Below are 23,414 nucleotides of genomic sequence, written 5' to 3'. Positions count from 1 at the left end.
TAGAAGCCAACAGAATGAAGTTCATGACTCAGATAACTTCCTACCATATGTTGTACCATATCATACAGTGGAACAAAATACCATAATAGCAGATCTCTGCCAGTAGAATCTACTACAGGACCCTATTCAGCCACTTACTGCAAAAACATAGGTGTTAAAGTTTTGTCACTCACTAATCAAAATCCATGGCTACTCTTTGTAATACCTTCCCTCTTCTACCATGCGAAGGACTTTGAAGTCCTCTCCTATGTTTTTACCTCAGTAACTACTAGTAACTTCCTTTACCCATCCCTCTGACATTCACAGGTGTGTAGTCCATACTACCTCCAGAATTATCTTTTTCTTTTCTTAAGTAATCTCTACACCCAACTGTAGAGATTACCCAACTGTGGGGCATGGGGCTCAAACTCATGACCCTGAGCATCAAGAGTCAGATGCTCCACCAACTGAGCCAGCCAGGTGCCCCCAGAATTTTATTTCTGACTCAACTGTGACCCCTCCTCACTCCAGACACAGTATTTGAAGGGCTTATCACTGCCATTCAGGAAATGAGGAACAATGACCCCATTCTTTAGGGTACCATAAAGGCCCTTATTATCTGATTTGTATCTGTATCATCTCCCTGTCCCACTAAGCCTGTAGGCTCTAGCCATATGTGGATTCCCCACAGGCCAACTTCTCTTCACTTTACTGGAAATCCCTCCTTCCCTACTTCTTCCAACTGCTACCAAAATCTTTTGTGTGTGTGTGTGTGTGTGTGTGTACAGATACATCTGTATCTGTATACAGCTGTATGTGTGTGTATAATATATATACATATATATATACATATACATATACATGCATACATATATATACATATACATACATACATATATATATATTATACACACATATGTATCTGTATACATATATATATACACACACACATTTTAAATAGGCTTCACACCCAGTACAAAGCCCAGTGCAGGACCTGAACTCACATCCTTGAGATTAAGACCTGAACTGAAATCAAGAGTCGATGTTTAACTGACTGAGCCACCCAGGTGCCCTAATACATTTCTTTCTTTTTTTTTTTTTTTAACTTTTTAAATGTTTATTTATTTTTGAGAGAGAGAGATGAGTGGGAGAGGGGGCAGAGAGAGAGAGAGAGAGAGAGAGAGAGGGAGACACAGAATCCTTAGGAGGCTCCAGGCTCTGGGATGTCAGCACAGAGCCCGATGTAGGGCTCGAACCCACAAACTGTGAGATCATGACCTGAGCCAAAGTCAGACACTTAACCGACTGAGCCACCCATGCCCACTTGCTTTTTTTTTCTTAAAAATTTTTTAATGTTTATTTATTTTTGAGAGAGAGAGACAGAGAGAGAGGGCGCACGTGTGAGCTGGGGAGGGGCAGAGAGAGATACACACACACACAGAATCCAAAGCAGGCTCCAGGGTCTGAGCTGTCAGCACAGAGCCTGATGTGGGACTTGAACTCATGAACCATGAGATCATGACCTGAGCCAAAGTCAGATGCTTAACCCGCTGAGCCACCCAGGTGCCCCAACCTTTTGTTTTTTAAATGGAAATCTTGCCACTTGTGATAACAGATGGACCTTGAGGGCTTTTCCTAAGAGAAGTCAGTTCAATAAAGGAAGTCAAATGCCATATCATCTCACCTATATGTAAAATCTAGAAAAGATGAACTCAGAAACAGTAGAATGGTGGTTGCCAGGGGCTGGGTGGTGGGAGAAATGGGGAGATGTTGGCCAATGTCAAAAGAAAACTAATTCATCTTATTATACAAAGGAGGGAATGGATGCAAACAGAACTTAATATTGAATCAAAATCAGCCTATTTATAAAAGCATGAATTTGTCCCTCTATTTCAATTGCACACCTATGAGTACTGCATGTCTAATTAATATTAAAAGCTGGTAGAGTTTGATTCTGGATATGTAAGAAGTTTGGAAGTCATTTACTCCACACAAAGTAAAAAGGTGAACTGAAAAAATCAAGAATTCTTCCCAGACCCTTCATAGCAGTAGGTTATAGGCAAAGTGCTACCCCAGTGTTGGAGAGATATGTGAATGCAGATAAGTGCAACTTAGAGGGGTATAAACCCAAGAGATAAAAATTCCATGGGAATTAGTAGTGGGACAGGGAAGCCTGAACTATTGTTCCTGACAAATTGCAGGCTCAAGGAGAACAAATCTGATTGTTAAAAACTTCAAGGGGATCCATTCATAGGGAATCCTCCCCCATCCCCTGCTGCCCTTTGCTTTTTTTGAATTTTATCTACAGTAGCTCAACCAGTTTCTTACATTAAATCTAGGAGAAAGATCCCACAGGAAGAGGAGAGAAGAGGAACCACTGTGACATACACAAGGAGAACTCCAGCCAACACTAACACCAGACCTCAGGACAAGCTAGTTGACCAGAGCCTAACTGATCAGGGTGTAAGCAAATACTTATCTCAAACCACCCTAACCACCCTTCCCTGCCCAATGGGAGAAGGCATAGTTCATAGTCCAAAGGCACAATCTCACTAAAAGACTGAGACCTAAAATCACAGTCCTTCTATAACCATAGCACAATGGTCCCTGTCCTACCTCCACAACTTACCATGTCACTAAAAGCCTATTTAGAGCACTTCCTTTTATGCAGTACAGAATGCCTGGCAATTAATAAAACATTACAAGACACCCTAAAAGGCAAAAACTGTATTGTCTACAAAAAAAAAAAATTCACTTTAAATATGAAGACAGGAATGGAAAAAGATGTACCGTGTTAATACTAATCAAAAGAAAGGGGACAAGCTGTATTTCTTTCAGACAGAGCAGACTTCAGACCAAGGAAAGTGATCAGGGATAAAGAGTGGCATTACATGAAACATCAATTCTTCACTGAAACGTAACAATCCCTCCCTAAAGTGCATGCCCTTAACAGAGGGTGAAACTATGTGAGGCCAAAAGTGATAGAAATACATGGAGAAATAGAATGACCCACTATTACCACTAGGAGATTTTAATACTCCTGTATCAGAATAGGACAGATATGGCAGGTGTACAAAATCAGTAAGGACAGCTGAACTCAACAGTACGCTTAACCAACTGGAAATAATGGACATCCACAGACTTCTTTATTCAACAGAATACACATCTCACACCCACATGGAGCACTCACCAAGACAGTACATACTGTGGGCCATAAAAAAACACTTTTACAAATTAAAAAGTATATTAATCATACAGTGTCTGCTCTTAGCCTACAACTGAATATAGAAAACAAGGATAGCTGTAAAATCACCTAATACTTTGAGATTAAACACTAAGTAACACTGAGTCAATGAAGAAATCTCAGGAGAAATTTAAAGATTTTGAGCTAGGGGTGCCGAGTGAGTCAGTCAGTTAAGCGTCCAACTCTTGGTCTCACCTCAGGTCTTGATCTCAGGGTCATGAGTGGCACTGGCACTGGGCTCTGTGATAAGCACAAAGCCTACTCAAAAAAAAAAAAAAAAAAAAAGAAAAAGATTTTTGAACTAAATGAAATAGAACTTGTCAAAATTTGTTGGATGACATGGAAGTAATGATTAGAGGGAAATTTACAAAATTGAAAAGATTTGAAAATCAATTATATAATCTCTATCTCAGAAACTAGAAAATAAAGAGCAAATTAAATTCAAAGAATAAGAAAATAAAAGTTAAAGCAGAATTAATGAAATTGACAACAGAATCAATAAAAAAATAAAATAAAAAAGCTGGTTCATTGAAAAGATCAATAAAGTTGATAAACCACCAGCCAGCTCACTGAGTGAAAAAGGGGAAGACACAAATGACTAGTATCAGAAATGAAAGAGGGTGCCACTTCAGATCCCATGGACATTAAAAAGATGGAAGGAATACTATGAACTCTATTACCACAGCTTTCATAACCTACACAAAATGGACCAATTCCTTGAAAGACAGAGTTTGCTAGACTCATACAAGTAGAAATGGACATCTGCATAGACCTATATCTATTAAAGAAAAAAATCAACTGATAACCTTCTAGAACAAAAAGTACAGGCCCAGAAGGGCCCATTGAAGACTACCAAACACTTAAGAAGTTACCAACAGATCAATAGGATAGACTGGAGAGCCCACACCCAGACCTGTGTAATTAACCAATGTTTGACAAAGGAGCAAAGACAAAACAATGGAGCAAAGATGGTCTTTTCAATGAACCATCCTGGAACAACTGAACATACACGTGCAAAAAGTGATTCTAGAAAAAGACCTTAAACACCCTTCACAAAAATTAACTCAAAATGGACCACAAACCTCAATGTAAAATGCAGAAACTATAAGACCTAGAAGATAACAGAAAACCTGTATGTCCTTAAGTATAGTGATGACTTCTTATACAAAATACTAGTGGCATATATGATGCATGCAAGAAAGAACTGAAAGCTGACTTCATTAAAATTTAAAACTCTGCAAAAGATACTGATACTGTCAACTGAGTGAAAAGTCACAGACTGGGAGAAAATACTGATAAAGGACAGTTACCCAAAATATACAAAGAACCCTTAAAACATTAAGAAAATAACCCAATTAGGGGGTGCCTGAGTGGCTCAGCCAGTTAAACATCCATCTGACTCTTGATTTTGGCTCAGCTCATGATCTTGTGGTTCATGAATTCAAGCCCCACATCAGGCTCTGTGCTGACAGTGTGGAGCCTGCTTGGGATTCTCTCTCCCACCCTGTCTGCCCCTCCCCTGCTCATGCTGCCTCTGTGTCTCTCAAAATAAATAAACTTAAAAAAAAAAGAAAGAAAGAAAAAAGAAAAGAACCTGATTAAAAAAGAGGCTTCAGACCTTAACAGACACCTCACCAAAGAAAATACACAGACAAAACTTGCTAAATATACATATGAAAACATGCTTCACATCATCTGTCATCAAGGAAATGCAAATGTGTTTAATACACAATTTTATCCAGCTATTTGACAAGTTCTAATACATTCCTCTCATTTCCTACTTAACTAACTTTATCCAAAAATGATGTAAATTATCCTCAGTGAATCTATAGTCAACATTTATCTTTCCATACTGGCATCCATTCGTCTCTTGGCAATAGGCCCTTCAAGCTCCTTTGAAAATGGAGAGACCTTCTATGTCCAAATGGAATATGACTGGCTTATACACCTTCAACATGGGGACTATAACCTAGACTGATTAAGGAGACTGGTCCATATTCCTGGCTTGGTAAGTAGAACAAGGAGGGCATGTGACAAAGCCAGACCACTGACAGTGAGCTTTGGAACTCACTGAATCTACTGGAAGAGTGGGCTCTTCTCTGAGACCCCTAGCCATAAAATCATTACAGGCCTAGGAATGCTGTAACCATCTTTGCCACTTTGAAATGGCTAAGTATGAGATTAATACAGAGAAACTCAAAACCTAGAAATAAAGGGAAATAAGTACTAATATGGATTATGTCTTTTTTTTTTTAATTTTTTTTTAATGTTTATTTATTTTTGAGATGGAGAGAGACAGAGCATGAACGGGGGAGGGTCAGAGAGAGGGAGACACAGAATCGGAAGCAGGCTCCAGGCTCTGAGCTGTCAGCACAGAGCCCGACGCGGGGCTCAAACTCACGGACCGTGAGATCATGACCTGAGCCGAAGTCGGACGCTCAACCGACTGAGCCACCCAGGCGCCCCTGGATTATGTCTTTTGATTCCCTGTTTAGCCAACCTGAAGTGGCTTCTTTCTTGCAGTTCTAGGTTACACAAGACAGTAATTCCTAAAGTCTCTGAGTTTGATTGCAATTAAAACAAACAAGCAAATAAGCAATACAAATCTGAGTCCTACTTCCAGTACTCACCACTTTAATTCTAAATCACAACTCTTAGGACAAATATTTTAAACCTGAAGGTGAAGGGTGCCTGAGTGACTCAGTTGGTTAGGTGTCTGAGTCTTGATTTTGGCTCAGGTCATGATGTCACAGTTTGCCAGATCAAGCCTGCCTCCAGCTCTGCACTGACAGCATGGAGTCTGCTTGGGATTCTCTCTCTGCCGCTCTCCTGCTTGTATGGGCACTCTCTCTCAAACTTTAAATAAATAAACAAACCTGAAAGTGAATCACATGAACAAACTGCACAAGTATGGAATCTCAGCCTTTTAATTCAAAGAAAGTTTAAGGTACAATATGCATTTCTTTTAGGAATTTCCCACCCTCTGACCTCAAGAGTTTTCCTGATATAATTCCTTCATCTACCATTCCAAAATCACATTTCAACATCTGTATTAATTAGGGGATCACCAGAGAAATAGAGCTAACGGAATGCTTATATATAAAAATTTCTTTAAGCTCATGTGGAGGTACAAGTCCAAAATATGTCAAGTGGGCCGTCTTGCTGGAGACAGTGAGGAGCTGAAGTCCGTAGACCATATGCTGGCAGAATTCCTTATTGCTCAGACTACAGCTATAAAACGGCTGCCACCAGGAGCTCCTTGGACTAAAAATTCTACTCATGTGGGATCAGTGACTGATGAACTCAAAAGAAATCCTTATCACACCTAGTTTTCTCCTTGGAAAACAGTTGCATAAGATACACAACATGCTTCATCTACAACAGGGTACACAGAAGAATAGGTTTAACATTATCTTTGCTACTGGAGGTGTGAGAAGGGAGAATCACCCCATGGATTCTCCTGCACTGCCTAAAGCCCTCTTCCACCCCGTAATGCATGAAATCCTAGATGTCCACCTCCCAAACATTTAAGTTTTGCCATACTTCTCCCAGAGTACTTTTTTTTGACCTTACCATAATAGCTCTTAGAATCTTTAGGCCTTGTTAAAAAAAAATTATAGGGACTAGGAGCTCTAGGTCCCTCTACTAGACTAGTTTAATAAAATTTTGGTTTGACTCCTGTGTAACTCTGGGCAAGTCCCAGACTCCAAGCCTCAGTTCCCCCATTTGTGAAACAAAGACAGCAATAATACCTAGTCCATCAGGTTGTTGAGGTCAAATGAGAGAACCTACGTCCAGTATTTAGCAGAATAACCGGCATATAGCTAGAAGTCAAATGTTACCTATTAAAATGGTGAACTTCAAACACTGCCCCTATGTGCTGCCATAATCTCTTCTGTGTCAGGACAGAGTGAGGAAAGGGAGATCATGGATTCAAGTATTAGAAAACCTCAGGCGTTGCTTTAGGGGGTAGGGTCTCTAACCGCACTGAACTTCTTGGACTGCTTACCTGCCCCAGGAACAGAGAATGGATTATAGGTGGGACTCTGGCACCACGGACTCAGGTAAGGCTGCTGGCCCATGGCGTGCACATAAAAAAAGGGTCTGGCGTTACTGCCCTCGAAATGTGCGTTTTCTGAAGAGGCGTTCATGTCCTAGGCTGAAAGACAGGTGTTCATATTTAGGAAGGGGCAGTCGCACTCAAGTGCCATACACTACAGTTAACGGAGAAGTTCTCCTGTTTCCCTTCCAGAATTCCAAGTCTGGGTGGAAGGGTCCTCACCTCTTCTGGCTGGCCTGGGATCGCGGACACAGGGCTGCGCGGCGTTGGGGACCCGGGCAGCGTTGCCCACAAGCCCGGGCCGCATCTCGCACAAACAAGTCTCGGCTTCCCCAAGCAGCAGCAGCAGCAGCAGCAGCAGCAGCAGCAGCAGCACGGAGTGAAGACTGAGGCCAGGAGAGAACTTGCCGCAGCGCCTCGAACGTGACGGGCTGTGCCCAGGAGCTCCACTCCAGGGCCATCACTTAGGCCTGGCCTGCAGCGCCCTCGTCCTCAGCCTCTCGGGCGTGCCCACCGCGCCCCTTCCCCGGTCCAGAGGAGCCCATCCTGGGGGACCCAGCCTCTCTTTACCCACGACTCACACCCCACTCCCTGTCCTGCAAGTCAGTCGCCTCCACTCCCTCGGCACCCAACCCCACCACTCACCGTGTTCGGTACGCCCACCTGCTCTAAGTCAACCTCCACAACCCGGAACGTCTCTGACACCTGGGCCTTGGCTCCCACTTTTATCCACTCCGCGCGCTGCGCGGGCCTCCCACAGATGGCTCACGCATGCGCCCTGGGCGAGGATCGGAGCCTGACTGCTCCTCCCAAGGACACCTGGAGAAGCCTTGGAGCAGTTTTCGGCACCATGCTCGCTCCGGCGCCTGGACGCCCTGCTGTTGGCGCTTCCGGAGGACCGGTCGGTTCCCTGTCCCACTCGCTCTCCCGGACTGTCCCTTCCATTTGAGTGTGTTCGGTGAAGACAGCTTGTCTCCCCTGCTCTGAGCCCCTGGTCTTCCTTCTTGGGCCTAACACTCCTGACACGAAGGAAGAGGAGCTGACGGAGGAGAAGGAGAGAGGAAGGAGGAGGCTAGCCTGGACCGTGTGGACCTGAAAGTAGGCGATTCATAAGGGAGGGGCGCTCCAGCCCCTACCGCTGCGGAGAGTAAAAGCAGGGGTGCAGAGGCTCTGGCAGTTAGCGCGCCCTGGGTTGGGAGAGTGAGGAACAGAGGGCCTGGGGAAGTCGTCTGTGGTCTGGTACATGGGCAGTTGGAGAGAGAAGCTGGCACACACGGACTCCGCTTTTTTTGCATGGGAAAGAAAGGAAAGGCCTAGGATCGTAGTTAATGGGAGTCGTGGGGTTGTAAGGATTATTGTGAGTTTTTTGTTTTGTTTTTAAAGCGAGAGATTTAGGTATCTGTAAGGCCAGAATGGAGAGACAGGGAGATGTTACCTATAGTGGAGAGAGAAAGGATGTTAGGAGGCAGTTCTGAGGAAGCACAAGGTGAGGTTAGCTAAGCCTGGTTACAATGCTTTCCCTTGGACAGAAGAAAGTTACTGAGATAGGCGGGAAATGAAGTCTTTGAGGGCAGGAGTTTCGGTGCTTTAGCATGTGATGACCTTGATATTTTTCTTTTTCTAAAGTTTTTTATTTTGAGAGAGAGAGTGTGTGTGTGTGTATGAGGGAGCAGGAGAGGAGAGAGGGAGAGAGAGAATCCCAAGCAGGCTCCTTGCTGTCAGCACAGTGGGGCTCAGTCTCACAAAACTGTGAGATCATGACCAGAGCTGAAACCAAGAGTCTGGCACTTAATTGACTTAATATGGCAGAATAAAGACTTTAAGGGAACACTGAAAATTTGGGATGACTGTCTGCATTACCAGGTAAAGTTGTGTTTGAGCAGAAATACTGGTGCCTGAAACTGGATAAAGTTTTTTTTTTTTTTTTTTTTTTTTTTTTTTTTCACATAGAGATGGAGGTATTCCAGGGCAGGTCTGGAAGCTCCTTGCTGTCACAAAGAACCCAGTCTCCTTTTGTTTTCCTCTGCCATCCTTACAATGGCTTCCATCTTCAAAATGCCACACGTTCCAAGATGCTTGTTCCAGGCAGAAAGCAGGGGGTTGAGAAGGGAAAGGGTAAAAAAGAGCACAACAGGTACACAGCAGCTTCTCTTCTGTCATCAGTATTGCTTTTAAGGAGCTTTACTAGAAGACCTACCCAACTTCAGTTTATACCACAATGGCTTCCCATGGCTGAAATGAAGTTGTCTTTTAGCTAGGCATATTGCCACTTGCAATAAATTGAGATGCTATGACTAAGGAAGAGAATGGGTATTAATTGAGCTGACAACTAACAATGTGTGCCATACTGCTGCAGGGAAGGGAAAAAACAGTGTTCTACAAACATGCAAAAGGATTGCTGGTAGAGTTGAGGGCTGACCTGGAATGAGGATCAGTACTTTGCATTTTCCTTCATCTGTAGTGGTGTATCACTTGCTCAGTCATATTCAGTTGCTTGGGAGAGACCTTGAATGATTGCATGAATCCAAACCAAGGACTGTGGTTTTACAGAGCTTGTGGACAGAAGAGCAAGGGTTCAAGAAAGTTCAGTGTCATGGTGAGAAATTAATACATCATGACACATAATGTATACCCTGTACTTGCATGACCGTGAACATGAGTGCCTCCTTAAAGTTTTACCCTAGGTGCCTCACCCCACCCTACTTAGTGGCCTAGTATATAGTCAGGAAGAGAAAGGAAGTAATGTCAGAGGGGAGCTGATCAAATGGAGAAAAAATTAATGGAAATCTTTTACATGACAGGGAGTTGTAGTCAGAGAATGGACAGTTTAAATTTAGGATTTCAGAGTTGGAACTGTTGCTAATTATAACAAGGTCCATCGGGTGATCAAGTAGTGCTTTGCTCAGATGCTGTGTGGTGAGAGTCATTGGCACTGAGGAAGGAAAAGATCTTGTAAGCTGGAGTTTTGGATGACTCACGCCCTCCTTCATATCGTGGTCATGTAGAGGTTTCCTATGTCCTCAATGAATGTGGCACAGTGACCCACAAGGTGAAAGACAGAAGTATCAGAAGATGTTTGTATTTATAATTTTATAATATTTTTCTTAAAGATAACCCCCAAAATTTATAATAGTCAGTCCCCAGAAAACTGGGATTTTCCACAAGCTAGTGGCCATATCTCAGTGCTGGGGTGCATGAACAGTGAAAGAAAGAAGAACCTCCTTACAAGGGCTGCTCAGAATAGGAGTGTCCTTGGGAGGAAACAAAGTTCAGCAACTATTCAGAAATAGGTTGAGGGATATAGTGGGTTGTGTTCAGCCAAACAGGGCTTCCAAGTTACATAATCGAGAGGGTTCGTAGGTAGATCAGCAGGGAGCAGGATTGGAATGAGAGTGTTCCAGAAATGCCAGCTAATTGGAAGCTTTGGATTTGAGGCTGTGCTGGAAGATGTCACAGATGAAACTACCCAGTTTTCTACTACTTGGTCTGTAGTGGTACTATCTGGCTCATAGATTCCACTAGACCTCTAATATAAAAATGTTTTTGTGCCAACTGAGGCATTTTGTGTGGGGTGGGGTGTCTGAGGTTAGGTGGTGGTTGCTATTTTTATGTTAAGGTCCAGTTAGTGAACTCTGTGTTCTCTGCTCAGGATTCCAAATGGGTATTATTATCATTGTCTCTATTTTAAGATGACGACACCTGAGATTCAGGGAGGTTAAGTAATCTAACCATATATATGAAGTTTCAATCCTAAATTGGAAGGAGATTGGGCTAAGGTCTTTGGATTCCCAGGCCCAGTGCCTTTTCTATTGCTTGGGCGGTCCCTGTTACTCTCCTTTTGACAGTCTGACAGTCTCTGTCTCATTAAAGCAGCCTGATTTATACTTTCCCCTCAGTTGACACACTGGATTTTATATTGAAAATTTAAACACCAAGTGTAATAATAATAATAGTCTTGTTTTCCATACCTTGAGCTTCCTCTTTAACATATTGGTGAGCTATAAACACATCATGGATGCTCAGCCTTACTAGTGAATCTTCATTCACTCATTTCCTCCACAAATATTTGAGTACGTACAAAGGGACCAGCACAACTGTAACCCTAAGGAAACAGCAGGGAAGAAAAAATTATAATTCCTAGGGAGTCTACATTCTTTTGGGATTTGCAGTGAGATGCCATTTATAACTATCAGATGGCGGGGGTGGGGGGGGGTGGGGGGGGGGGTGGGAATGTAACCAGTTTGACAACACGAGAGTTAAGGAGGAAGAAGTGAAGTGGTAGGAACATGTATAGACTGCTGCTGGTGATACTTCAAATCACTTTGGAGAGCAAGTTGACAATATCAAAAAGTTGAAAAAGGGTTGGGGCGTCTGGGTGGCTCAGTTGGTTAAGCGTCCACCTTCAGCTTGGGTCATGATCTCATGGTTTGTGGGTTCAAGCCCTGCATTGGGCTCTGTGCTGACAGCTTGGAGCCTGGAGCCTGCTTCGGATTCTGTGTCTCCCACTCTCTCTCTGCCCCTCCCCCACTTGTGCTCTGTCTGTCTCTCTCTCAAAAATAAATAAAATGTAAAAAAAAAAAAACAACTTTTTTTTAAGTTGAAAAAGGGTCATACTCCATAACTAGCAATTGTACATCTAGAAATATTCTAGAAAAAAATTCTGCATATGATCCCAAGGAGCTATCTATTAAAACTGTTTGTTGCAAGGGTGCCTGGGTGCTCAGTCAGTTAAGTGTTGGACTGAGGTCATGATCTCACGGTTTATGAGTTCAAGCCCTGCAGTTGGGCTCTGTGCTGACAGTTCAGAGCCTGGACCTACTTCAGATTCTGGGTCTCCCTCTCCCTCTGCCCCTCCTCCCACTCACTCATGCTCTCTCTCTCTCTCTCTCAAAATAAATAAATATTTAAAAAAAAATCTTGTTGCAGTAGCATTGCTTGTAACATAAAAGAATTGAAAACCACCCAAATGTCCATGAAACAAGAGAATACATAAATTATGGTGTAGTACACAGGAGTTAAATAAATGAACTAGGATCACATCTGTCTCCATGGATAAATCTCCTTTTTTTTTTTTTTTTAAAGTTTATTTATTTTGAGAGAGACAGAGACAGCATGAGCAGGGAAGGGGGAGAGAGAGAGAGAGAGAGAGAGGGAGAGAGAGAGAGAGAGAGAGAGAGAGAATCCCAAGCAGGCTCCGCACTGTCAGCACAAAGCCTGACTCTGGGCTTGAACTCATGAGATCATGACCTGAGCCCAAACCAAGAGTCAGACGCTTAACTGACTGAACCACCCAGGCACTCATCCATGGATAAACCTTAAGTACAAGTTTCTAATTTATAATTTCCTTTATAAATATCTTTTACAGTTATAAATTTCCTTGCTATTGAAAGTTAGTTATTTCATTTAAATTATATTCTAACTGTATTGGTGGTATATAGGAATACTATTGACTTTTTTTTTTTTTAATTGAGTATAGTTGACACAGTGTTAGTTTCAGGTGTAAAACCTAGTGATTTGACAAATTGTTTTTTTTAATGTTTATTTTTAAGAGAGAAAGAGAGTGTGGGAGGGGCAGAGAGAGAGTGAGAGAAAGAATCCCAAGTAGGCTCTGCACTGACAGCAACAAGCCCGACATGGGGCTCAATCTGAGCTGAAATCAAGAGTCAGATGCTTAACTGACTGATCCACCCAGGCGTCCCTTGACAAACTTATACGTTCACCACAAGTTCACCACAAGTGTAACTACTATCTGTCCCATTATATTGCTGTACAATACCATTGTATTCCTTATGCTCTGTTTTTATTCCCGTGATTTACTCATTCCATAACTGAAGGGCTGTATTTCCCTCTCCCCTTCACCCATTTTGCCCAACCTCCTGCCCCTTCCTCTCTGGCAACCATCAGTTTGTGTTTATAGTTCTGATTCTGCTCTTTGTTTATTCTTTTTTTTCCTTAACATTCCATTTATTAGTGGAATCACATAGTATTTCTTTCTCAGTCTGATTTAGTCACTTAACATAATACCCTCTAAGCCCATCTACTGATATTTTTATTCCAGCAACTTTGCTGAACTCTCATTAGTTTCAATTTTTGGTAGATTTGACCAGATTTTTTATGTGGACACTTGAATCATCTACAAATAATGGCAGTTTTACTTCTTTCTTTTCAATGAATGTATTCTCACATTTGTCTTAATCTTCTAAGACCTTCAGCACAATATTCAATTTTAAAAACTGATAACAGGGGCACTTAGGTAGCTCAGTAAGTTAAGCGTCTGACTCTTGATCTTGGCCCATGATCTTACAGTTCATGAGTTCAATCCCCCAGTCAGGCTCTATGCTGACAGTGAGGAGCCTACTTGGGATACTCTATCTCTGTCTCTGTCTCTGTCTCTCTGTTTCTCTCTCTCTCTCTCTCTGCCCTTCTCTCTCTCTTTCTCTATCTCAAAGAAAACATAAATAATTAAATTTAAAAATATTCAAAGGCAAAAAAAAAAAAAAGACTGATAGCAAACACTTCTTCATTTCTAATGATTTGCCATAAAGAATTATTGTAGGTTATTTTCTAGATACCCTTTATCAAGTTAGGAGAGTCTCTTTTATTCCAAATTGGCTGAAAATTTTTAAGTTTTAAAATTTTGAATGAATGTTGAGTTTTAGCAAATGGGTTTTCCTGAATCTATTGAAATAATCATATTTTTTCTCCTTCCCCTTTCTAACAAAGTAGATTCCTTAAGAGGTTTTTCTTTCATTAAACAATCTTTGTATTGCTGGGATACACCCAACTTAGGCTTGATATTTAAATATACATTGTAGGATTCCATTTGCTGGTATTTTACTTAGAATTTTTAATCTAAGATTGTAAATGGAATTGTTTTACAATTTTCAATTCTTACATTGTCTTTTATTGGTTTCAAGATATCCCAGCCTCACAAAATAAGTTAGATAACTTATCTTTTTTTGTTGTTGTTGTTTTCTAGAACAGTTCGTGTAAGAGAAGTATTATTTACCTATTCCTTGAAAGTTAGGTAGAACTTCTCTGAAAGAGTGTGTTGTGTATTTTGTTTTGTAGGTACACTTGACTACTGATGCAGTTTATCCAGTGTTCATAGGTTTGTTTGTTTTTTTTTCCATTTCTTGATTTAGTTTTGATAGCTTGATTTTTTCAAGGAAATTGTCCTTTTTGTTCATGTTACCCAATTCTTAGGTATAAAATTTTTCATAATTTTTGATTTTTAAAAATGCTTGTGATATCTGTAAATATGTCCTCATTTTGGTCTTTTTTTTTTTTTAAGTATCTTCTACTCACAATGTGGAACTCAAACTCACAACCACAAGACTGAGAGTGGCATGTTCTACCAAATGAGCCAGCCAAGTGGCTCATCATTTTGATTCTTTTTTTTTTTAAGTTTTTATCTATCTATCTATCTATCTATCTATCTATCTATCTATGTAATCTATCTATCTATCTATCTATCTATCTATCTATCTATGTAATCTTTATACCCAACATGGGGCTTAAACCCACAACCCTAGATCAAGAGCCATATGCTCCACAGGGGCGCCTGGGTGGCTCAGCCGGTTAAGCATCTGACTTCAGCTCAGGTCACGATCTCGAGGTCCGTGAGTTCGAGCCCCGCGTCGGGCTCTGGGCTGATGGCTCAGAGCCTGGAGCCTGCTTCCGATTCTGTGTCTCCCTCTCTCTCTGCCCCTCCCCTGTTCGTGCTCTGTCTCTCTCTGTCCCAAAAATAAATAAACGTTAAAAAAAAAATTAAAAAAAAAAAAGAGCCATATGCTCCATCAACTGAGCCAGCCAGGCACCCCTCATTTTGACACTTAATATTTCTCCTCTTCTGTATTTTTTCTTGATCATTGTGCTCAAAAATATATCTGTTTAATTAGTCTTTCAAAGAATCAGTCTTTTGTTGTTCCTCTCATATTTTCTGTGTAATAAATTACTCTTCTTTTATTCCCGTCCTTAAATATTTTTGTACTTCTCTGTTGTTTGCTTTTCTAACTTCTTGAGTTGTACATTTAACTAATTAATTTTCCATATCCATATCCACATATATGTTTATTTTTATTTTATTTTTATTTGAGAGAGAGAACACACACATGAGTGGGGAGGGGCAGAGAGAAAGGGAGGCAGAGAGAAAGAGAGAGAGAGAATCTCAAGCACGTCTCGCCTGTCATCGCGGAGCCTGATGGGGGGTTCGAATCCACAAATGGCAAGATCATGACCTGAGCCAAAATCAAGAGTTGGATGTTTAGGGGTGCCTGGGTGGCTCAGTCGGTTGAGCCTCCGACTTCGGCTCAGGTCATGATCTCATGGTTCGTGAGTTCGAGCCCCGCGTCGGGCTCTGTGCTGACAGCTCAGAGCCTGGGGCCTGCTTCCGATTCTGTGTCTCCCTCTCTCTCTGACCCTCCGCCGTTCATGGTCTGTCTGTCTCTGTCTCAAAGATAAATAAACATTAAAAAAAAAAATTAAAAAAAAAAAAAGAGTTGGATGTTTAACTGACTGAGACCCCGAGGAGCCCCCCATATATATGTTAAAGCTATAAATGTCCTTTTAAATACTATAGTTGTATTTCACAAGTTTTTCCTTTTTTTTTTTTTTTTTTAAGAGAGATAGCATGAACTGTAGACAGAGAAAGAATCTTAAGCAGGCTGCATGCTCAGCCCAGAGCCAGATGGTGGCCTTGATCTCACGACCCTGAGATCATGACCTGAGCCAAAATCAAGGGTTGGACACTTAACTGACTGAGCCACCCAAGTGCTCCACATTTGACAAATTTATTTGCTAATTACTTTAGATGTTCTTTATTTATAAATACCCCTTAGATCAAATTTTGTTCTGTTCAAATTCTCTATACCCTTATTAATTTTGGGTCTACTTAATTAACTGAGTGACATGTGTTTGAAATCTCCCATTATGAGACAGACTTCTCACTAGCAGGGGAGCGAGTTACAAATATGGAAAGGGGGATTGAACCCAGTGGTGTTAGATTTGAGTTAGAGAGTCTACGGCCATACCACCCTGATGCACCTGATCTCGTCTGATCTTGGAAGCTAAGCAGGGTCGGGCCTTGTTAGTACTTGGATGGGAGATCTGAGTTAGAGATATTAGTGTGAACTCATGTGTTTCACATATATGTACATGGACAGATATAGATATAATGTATGTTCATGTATACATGTGTGTGTGTGTGTGGATATAATTACATATTTTTCTGAGAGAGACTAAAGCAACAATACCTCAGGACCAAGGAGCACAGCCCTCAGATCTTCTTTCCAAATATCATTCTCCACTAAAAGGAATCAGAACTTGGAGAAATGGTTGATTCTAGGACAGGCTAATCCAGAGAATTATAATTTACAGGAGTAGAAACTCAAGAGTAGCAACCTTTGTGGAAACCAGGACCAAGTAAGGAAATCTGAATTATAACTGACAAATTGCTGGAGCCTCAGGGTTGACACATCTGAGAACCAAGAACTCCAGGGAGACCCAGTCATTGGCAGGGCCCCCAACCTTTAGGCAGTTTTGCCTTCTGCAGGTCTACCAGCTTCCAGTAAGTATATATTAGAGAATAATTCCTAGGTGCTTTCTGCAAGGGAAAAGGAACGATTTTTATTTTATTTTTTATTTTTTTATTTTAAAAAATGTTATTTAAATTCTAGTTAGCTAACATATAGTGTAATATTGGTTTCAGGAGTAGAATGTAGTGATTCATCACTTACATATGATACTGAGTCCTCAACACAACAAGTGCACACCTTAATACCCAGCACCCATTTAGCCCGTCTCCCTCCCACTTCCCCTCCATCAACCCTCAGTTTGTTCTCTACAGTTAAGAGTCTCTTATGGTTTGTTTCCCTCTCTTTTATTTTCCCTTCCCCTATGTTCATCTGTTTTGTTTCTTAAATTCCACATGTGAGTGAAACCATATAGTATTTGTCTTTCTCTGACTGACTTATTTTGCTTAGCATAATAAACTCTAGCTTCATCCATGTCATTGCAAATAACAAGCTTTTATTCTTTTTGATGGTTGAGTAATATTTCATCACACACACTCACCACATCTTTATTCATTCATCAGTTGATGGGCATTTGATTTCTTTCCATAATTTGGCTATTGTTGATAATTTTTCTGTAAACACTGGGATGCATATGCCCCTTTGAATTTGTATTTTTGTATCAAAAAGGAACCATTTTTAAGTATACCTGCTCATTTTGGGGTGTTTGTTTGTTTGTTTGGACAATGTCTTCCTTCAGGAGAAACTATCTAACCAGTGCCTAATCTGCTGGAGTTTTATCAGAGCTTATAGTATCCTTGGGAAGGAAAATTCCCAACTCCAGCATGTGCTAGCTGTCCTATACCACCTAAAGGTTGGGGGTGGGGGAGGTATGTGTAAGACAAAGAAGCATGTGTGAAGTTCACCAGTGTTACAGCCTCACTAGAAGACTTAGACCTAATCATAGGACAATAGAATTCTTCCCTACCCTCACATTTTACTACTGCATTGCTAGTGGCCTATTTATAGCAGTTCTTCACCCAGTACCCATGATGTACTTTACCCAGTACATTTTGTCCAACTATCAAGAAAAAATTATAAGACACACTAAAAGACATAAAACAGTTTGAAGAGACAGAATAAGAATCAAAATCTGAATCCTATATAGCAGAGATCTTGGAATTGCCAAACTGGGAGTTTAAAACAACTATGATTAATATTCTAAGGACTCTAATAGATAAAGTAGACAGCATGCAAGAACAGATGGGTAGCATAAGCAGAGAGATGGAAATTCTTAAGACAGAAATGCTAGAGATAAAAAAAAAAACATTAAAAAATGAAGAATGCCTTTGATGAACTCATTGGTAGACTGGACGGAGCTGAGGAAAGAATCTCTGAGCTTGAGGATGTAACAATAGAGATTTGAAAAAGTGAGAAGCAAAGAGAAGAAAGAATGAAGGGGCGCCTGGGTGGCTCAGTTGGTTAAGCATCCAACTTCGGCTCAGGTCATGATCTCATGGTCCATGAGTTCGAGTCCCATATTGGGCTCTGTGCTGACAGCTCAGAGCCTGGAGCTGCTTTAGATTCTGTGTCTTCCTCTCTCTCTGCCCCTCCCCTGCTTGTGTTCTGTCTTTCTCTCTCTAAAATAAACATTAAAAAAAATTAAAAAAAAAAAGTAAATGGATGGAGAAAGATGTACTGTGCTAACACGAATCAAAAGAAAGCAGGAGTAGCCATATTTATTTCAGATAGAGCAGACTTCAGAGCAAGAAAAAATGATCAGGGATAAAGAGGGGCATTACATAATGATAGAAAACAAACAATCCTTAACATATATGTGTGTAACAGCAAACTGTCAAACTGTGTAAGGCAAAAACTAATAGAACTGTGAGGAGAAATAGATGAATCCGCTATTATAATTGAAGACTTCAATACCCCTCTAAATATAGCAGGGAGAAAATCATAAGGACATAGATAAACTCAACAACATTCTCAATCCCTGAATAAAATGTTTAACTATATACTACTTTATTCAACAACAGCAGAATACACAGCCTTTCCAAGCTTACATGGAACATTACATAGATAGTGGTGAGAAACATGAAGCTTTCCCACTAATATCTGCTACAAAGCAAGGATATCCCCTTTCACCACCACTTTTCAATGTCATATTGGAAGTCCTCGCTAAGCAATAAAATGAATAAAGGAAATTAAAAGTATACTAAATTAGAAGAAACACAACTGTCTTTGCAGATGACATGATCTGCCATGTAGAAAATATGAAAGAATGGACAAGAAAACTCCTGGAACTAGTAAGTGATTATAGCAAGGTTACAGGATACAAGGTTATTCTGTAAGAGTCAATCACTTTCACATTTACCGGCAATTTAAAAGTTCACTTTGGGGCACCTGGGTGGCTCAGTCAGTTGGACATCTGACTTTGGTTCAGGTCATGATCTTGCAGTCTATGAATTCAAGCCCTGTGTCGGGCTCTGTGATGACAGCTCGGAGCCTGGAGCCTGCTTCAGATTCTGTGTGTGTCTCTCTCTCTGCCCCTCCCCTGCTCTCTCTCTGTCTCAAAAATAAATAAAACATTTAAAATAAAATAAAATAAAAGTTCACTTTGAAATTAAACACACATTACTATTTATATGAACATCTTCCCAAAATGAAATACTTAGGTATAAATCTGACAAATTATGTACAAAACTATAAAACTCTAATGAAAAGCATCAAAGAACTAAATTAATGGAGAGATGTTCTATGTTTATGGATAAGAAGACTCAATATTGTCAAGATGTCAATTTTTTCTCTCAAACTTTATGTATAGAACCAGTGCAAGGCCAGTCAAAATCCCAGGAAATTATTGTGTCTACAAACTGGTTCTTAAGTTTATATGGAGAGGCAAAGACCCAGAATAGTCAACTGATGTTGAAGGAGAACAACAAAGTTAGAGAAGTGACATTGACTTACTCCAAGATTTACTATAAAGCTACAGCAACCAAGACACTGTGGTATTGACAAATGAATAAACAAAAAGATCAATGGAACAGAGATTCCACAAAAATACCTACACAAATACAGTTAACTGATGTTTGACAAAGGAGCAAAGACAATAAAGTGAAGCAAAGATATGGTCCTGGAACAACTAGACATCTACATGCAAAAAAAAAGTGAATCTAGACACAGACTTTAGACCCTTCACAAACACTAAGTTAAAATCAATCTCAGACCTGAATGTAAAATGCAAACACTACAAAACTCCTAGAAGATCAGGGCTCCTGGGAAGCTCAGTTGGTTTAAGTGTCTGACTCTTGATTTTTGGCTCAGGTCATGATCTCACAGTTCTTGGGTTCGAGACCTGAGTCAGCCTCTGTGCTGATGTCGAAGAGCCTGCTTGGGATTCTCTTTCCCTCTCTCTGCCCCTCCCACACATGCTCACTCTATCTCAAAATAAATAAACAAGAAAAAAAAAAACCTCCTAGAAGATAACACAAGACGGTATGGTGATGACTTTTTAGATGCCACACCAATGACACAATCCATATAAGAAAGAATTGATAAGCTTGACTTCATTAAAATTAAAAACTCTGTGAAAGACACAATCAAGTGAATGAAAAGACAACCACAGACTGGGGGAAACATTTGCAAAAGATATATCTGGTAACAGACTGTTACCAAAAGATACAAAGAACTCTTAACACTAAGAAAACAAACACCCCAATTAAAAAATAGTTTACAGGGGTGCCTGGGTAGCTCAGTTGGTTAAGTGTCTGACTCTTGGTTTTGACTCAGGTCATGATCTCAAAGTTTGCCAGCTCAAGCCCCGCATCAGGCTCCTCTCTGACAGTGCAGATCCTGCTTGGGATTCTTTCTCTCCTCTCTCTCTACTTCTCCCCTGCTTGTGCTGTCTCTCTCTCTCTCTCTCTCTCTCTCTCTCTCTCAATAAATAAACTCAAAAAAATAGTCTATAGACCTTAACAAATACCCCACCAAAGAAGATATACAGAAGGCAAATAAATGTAAAAATATGCTATACATCATTGTCATTAGGGATTGCAAATTAAAAGAACGTGATACCACTATATACTTATTAGAATGGCTAAAAGCCTGAACACTGACCACACCAAAGCTTGGAGAGGATGTGGAGTAACAGGAACTCTCATTCATTCCTGCTGGGAATGCAAAATGGTATGCCTGCTTTGGAAGAAACTGTGACAATTTCTCATAAAACTAAACATACTCCTAGCATACGATCCAGTCAAATTAAAAATGCACATTTTTGGGGCACCTGGGTGGCTCAGTTGATTAAGCATCTGACTTCGGCTCAGGTCATGATCTCATGGTCCGTGAGTTCGAGCCCCGTGTCGGGCTCTGTGCTGACAGCTCAGAGCCTGGATCCTGCTTCGGATTCTGTGTCTCCCTCTCTCTCTGCCCCTCATCTGCTCATGCTCGCTCTCTCTCTCTCTCTCTCTCTCTCACACACACACACACACACACAAAATAAATATTAAAAAAATTTTTTAAATGCACATTTTCTCTCTGCCATAGTAACAATTATGCTAAGTAAAGTACTAAGGACTTCCACAAGTTTTAGAATTAGAATATTCTAGAATTAGAATTAGAATAGAATATTAGAATATTCCTTTGAGGGGCGCCTGGGTGGCTCAGTCGGTTAAGCGGCCGACTTCGGCTCAGGTCATGATCTCACGGTCCGTGAGTTCGAGCCCCGCGTCGGGCTCCGTGCTAACAGCTCAGAGCCTGGAGCCTGTTTCATATTCTGTGTCTCCCTCTCTCTGACCCTCCCCCATTCATGCTCTGTGTCTCTCTGTCTCAAAAATAAATAAACGTTAAAAAAATTTTTTTTTAAAAAGAATATTCCTTTGAAGCTAGGAAGAATTAAACTTAAGACAAAGTAGTACTTTACCAAGTCATCTCATTTTAATTGCGTGATAAACCTAGGAAGTAGGTACTATTATTTTTCCCATTCTATAGATGAGGAAACTGAGGCTTGAGTAGGTTATATAATTTGCCTCAGGTCACAGATCTAGTAAGTGACAAAGGCCTTTTTTCAATGTTTTCTTTTTGTTTTGTTTTTAACTTTTTTGGGGTAAAATACATAACATGAAATTTGTCATTTGAACCACGTGAAGCATACAATCCAGTAGCATGAGGTACATTCACAATGTGGCACATCCACTGCCACTCTCCATATCCAGAACTTTTTATTAATCAGATCAGAATCTCTGTGTCCATTAAATAAGAACCTCACTCTTTCCTCCCCCCAGCGCTTGACAACCACCATTCTGCTTTTGTGTCTCTAAGAATTTGACTGCTCCATGTAGCTCATGTAAGTGGGGTTGTATAATGTTTGCCCTTTTGTGTCTATTATTTCACTGAGCATGATGTCTTCAAGCTTCTCCCATATTGTAGCATGTGTCAGAGTTTCTTTTTCCAGGCTGAATAATATTCTATTCTATTGCAATAATATTCCAGTGGTATATGTATGAATAATATTCTAATGTACACATGACATTTCATTCATCCATCAATGGACATTTGTTTCTACCTCTTGGCTCTTGCGAATAATTCTGTTATGTATGTACATGAGTGTACAAATATCTGCTTGAGTCCCTGCTTTCAGTTCTTTTGGGTATATACCTGGGAATGGAATTGATGTAATCATATGGTAATTTTATATTTAACATGTGGAAAGTAACATAACTTTAACAACTGTAACTTATTAAATGACAGTGTGCTAGGCACTTTGTATTGTCTTAAATTCTTATACAATCTTAAGGTATAGTATGCACAAGTTTTATATGAAGAAATAGGTTCAGAGAGGCTAAATAAGTTGCCGAGATCACGTAGCTACTGAACGGCAGATTGAGAATAGAATCCAGTCCAGTGCTCTTCCTGAAGTACACTCTCATTGACTGCATTGGTCTCATGGTTTGATTATGTTTGTGGCAGACATTGTTGGTGGTCTTACCAATGGGCTCATCCACTTATTCCTTGCTAAGAGAACCATCATTTGGTCCAGATAAAGAAAAGCAATGTACTCAGAGAAGGTGGAATTTTGCCCCTTCTGCTTCAACCCATGACTGGAAACCAATTATGGCAATCTGATTTTCCTGCCAAGAAGATGTAAGAGGAACTTTGCTGAATATTTTGGGAAATATTTTTATTGATAACCCAAGAGAAGGGAAAAGAAATATCACCTTCTTTTATTTCCTGTTCATACTACTTAAACCATGTTGCTGACATACTGGTAGTTCCTAATGTTTGAAGTGATCAAGGAAGCGATTGGCTAGGAGGAAAGAAAACAGAGTGGTTAATAGCATAGACTCTGGAGCCAGACAGCCTAGATTTTAATCCTAACTCTGTCCATTTATTACTAGTATAATCTAGAGTGAATTAATTAATCTCTTTGCACCTCAGTCACTTCAACTGTAGAGACAATAACAGCAAATTCATATAGTTGTTGTGAGGACTAAATGAGTTAATATATATACAGTGTCTGGCACAAAGTAAGTACTCACCCACCAAGTGTTAGCTATTGTTTTGTCGTTGTTGTTGTTGCTGCTGCTGTTGTTGTTGTTGTTGTTGTTGTTGTTAT

Source organism: Panthera leo, chromosome A2 (genome assembly GCF_018350215.1).
Source record: "Panthera leo isolate Ple1 chromosome A2, P.leo_Ple1_pat1.1, whole genome shotgun sequence".
Lineage (NCBI taxonomy): Eukaryota > Metazoa > Chordata > Mammalia > Carnivora > Felidae > Panthera > Panthera leo.
Note: the sequence above shows the minus strand (reverse complement) of the source record.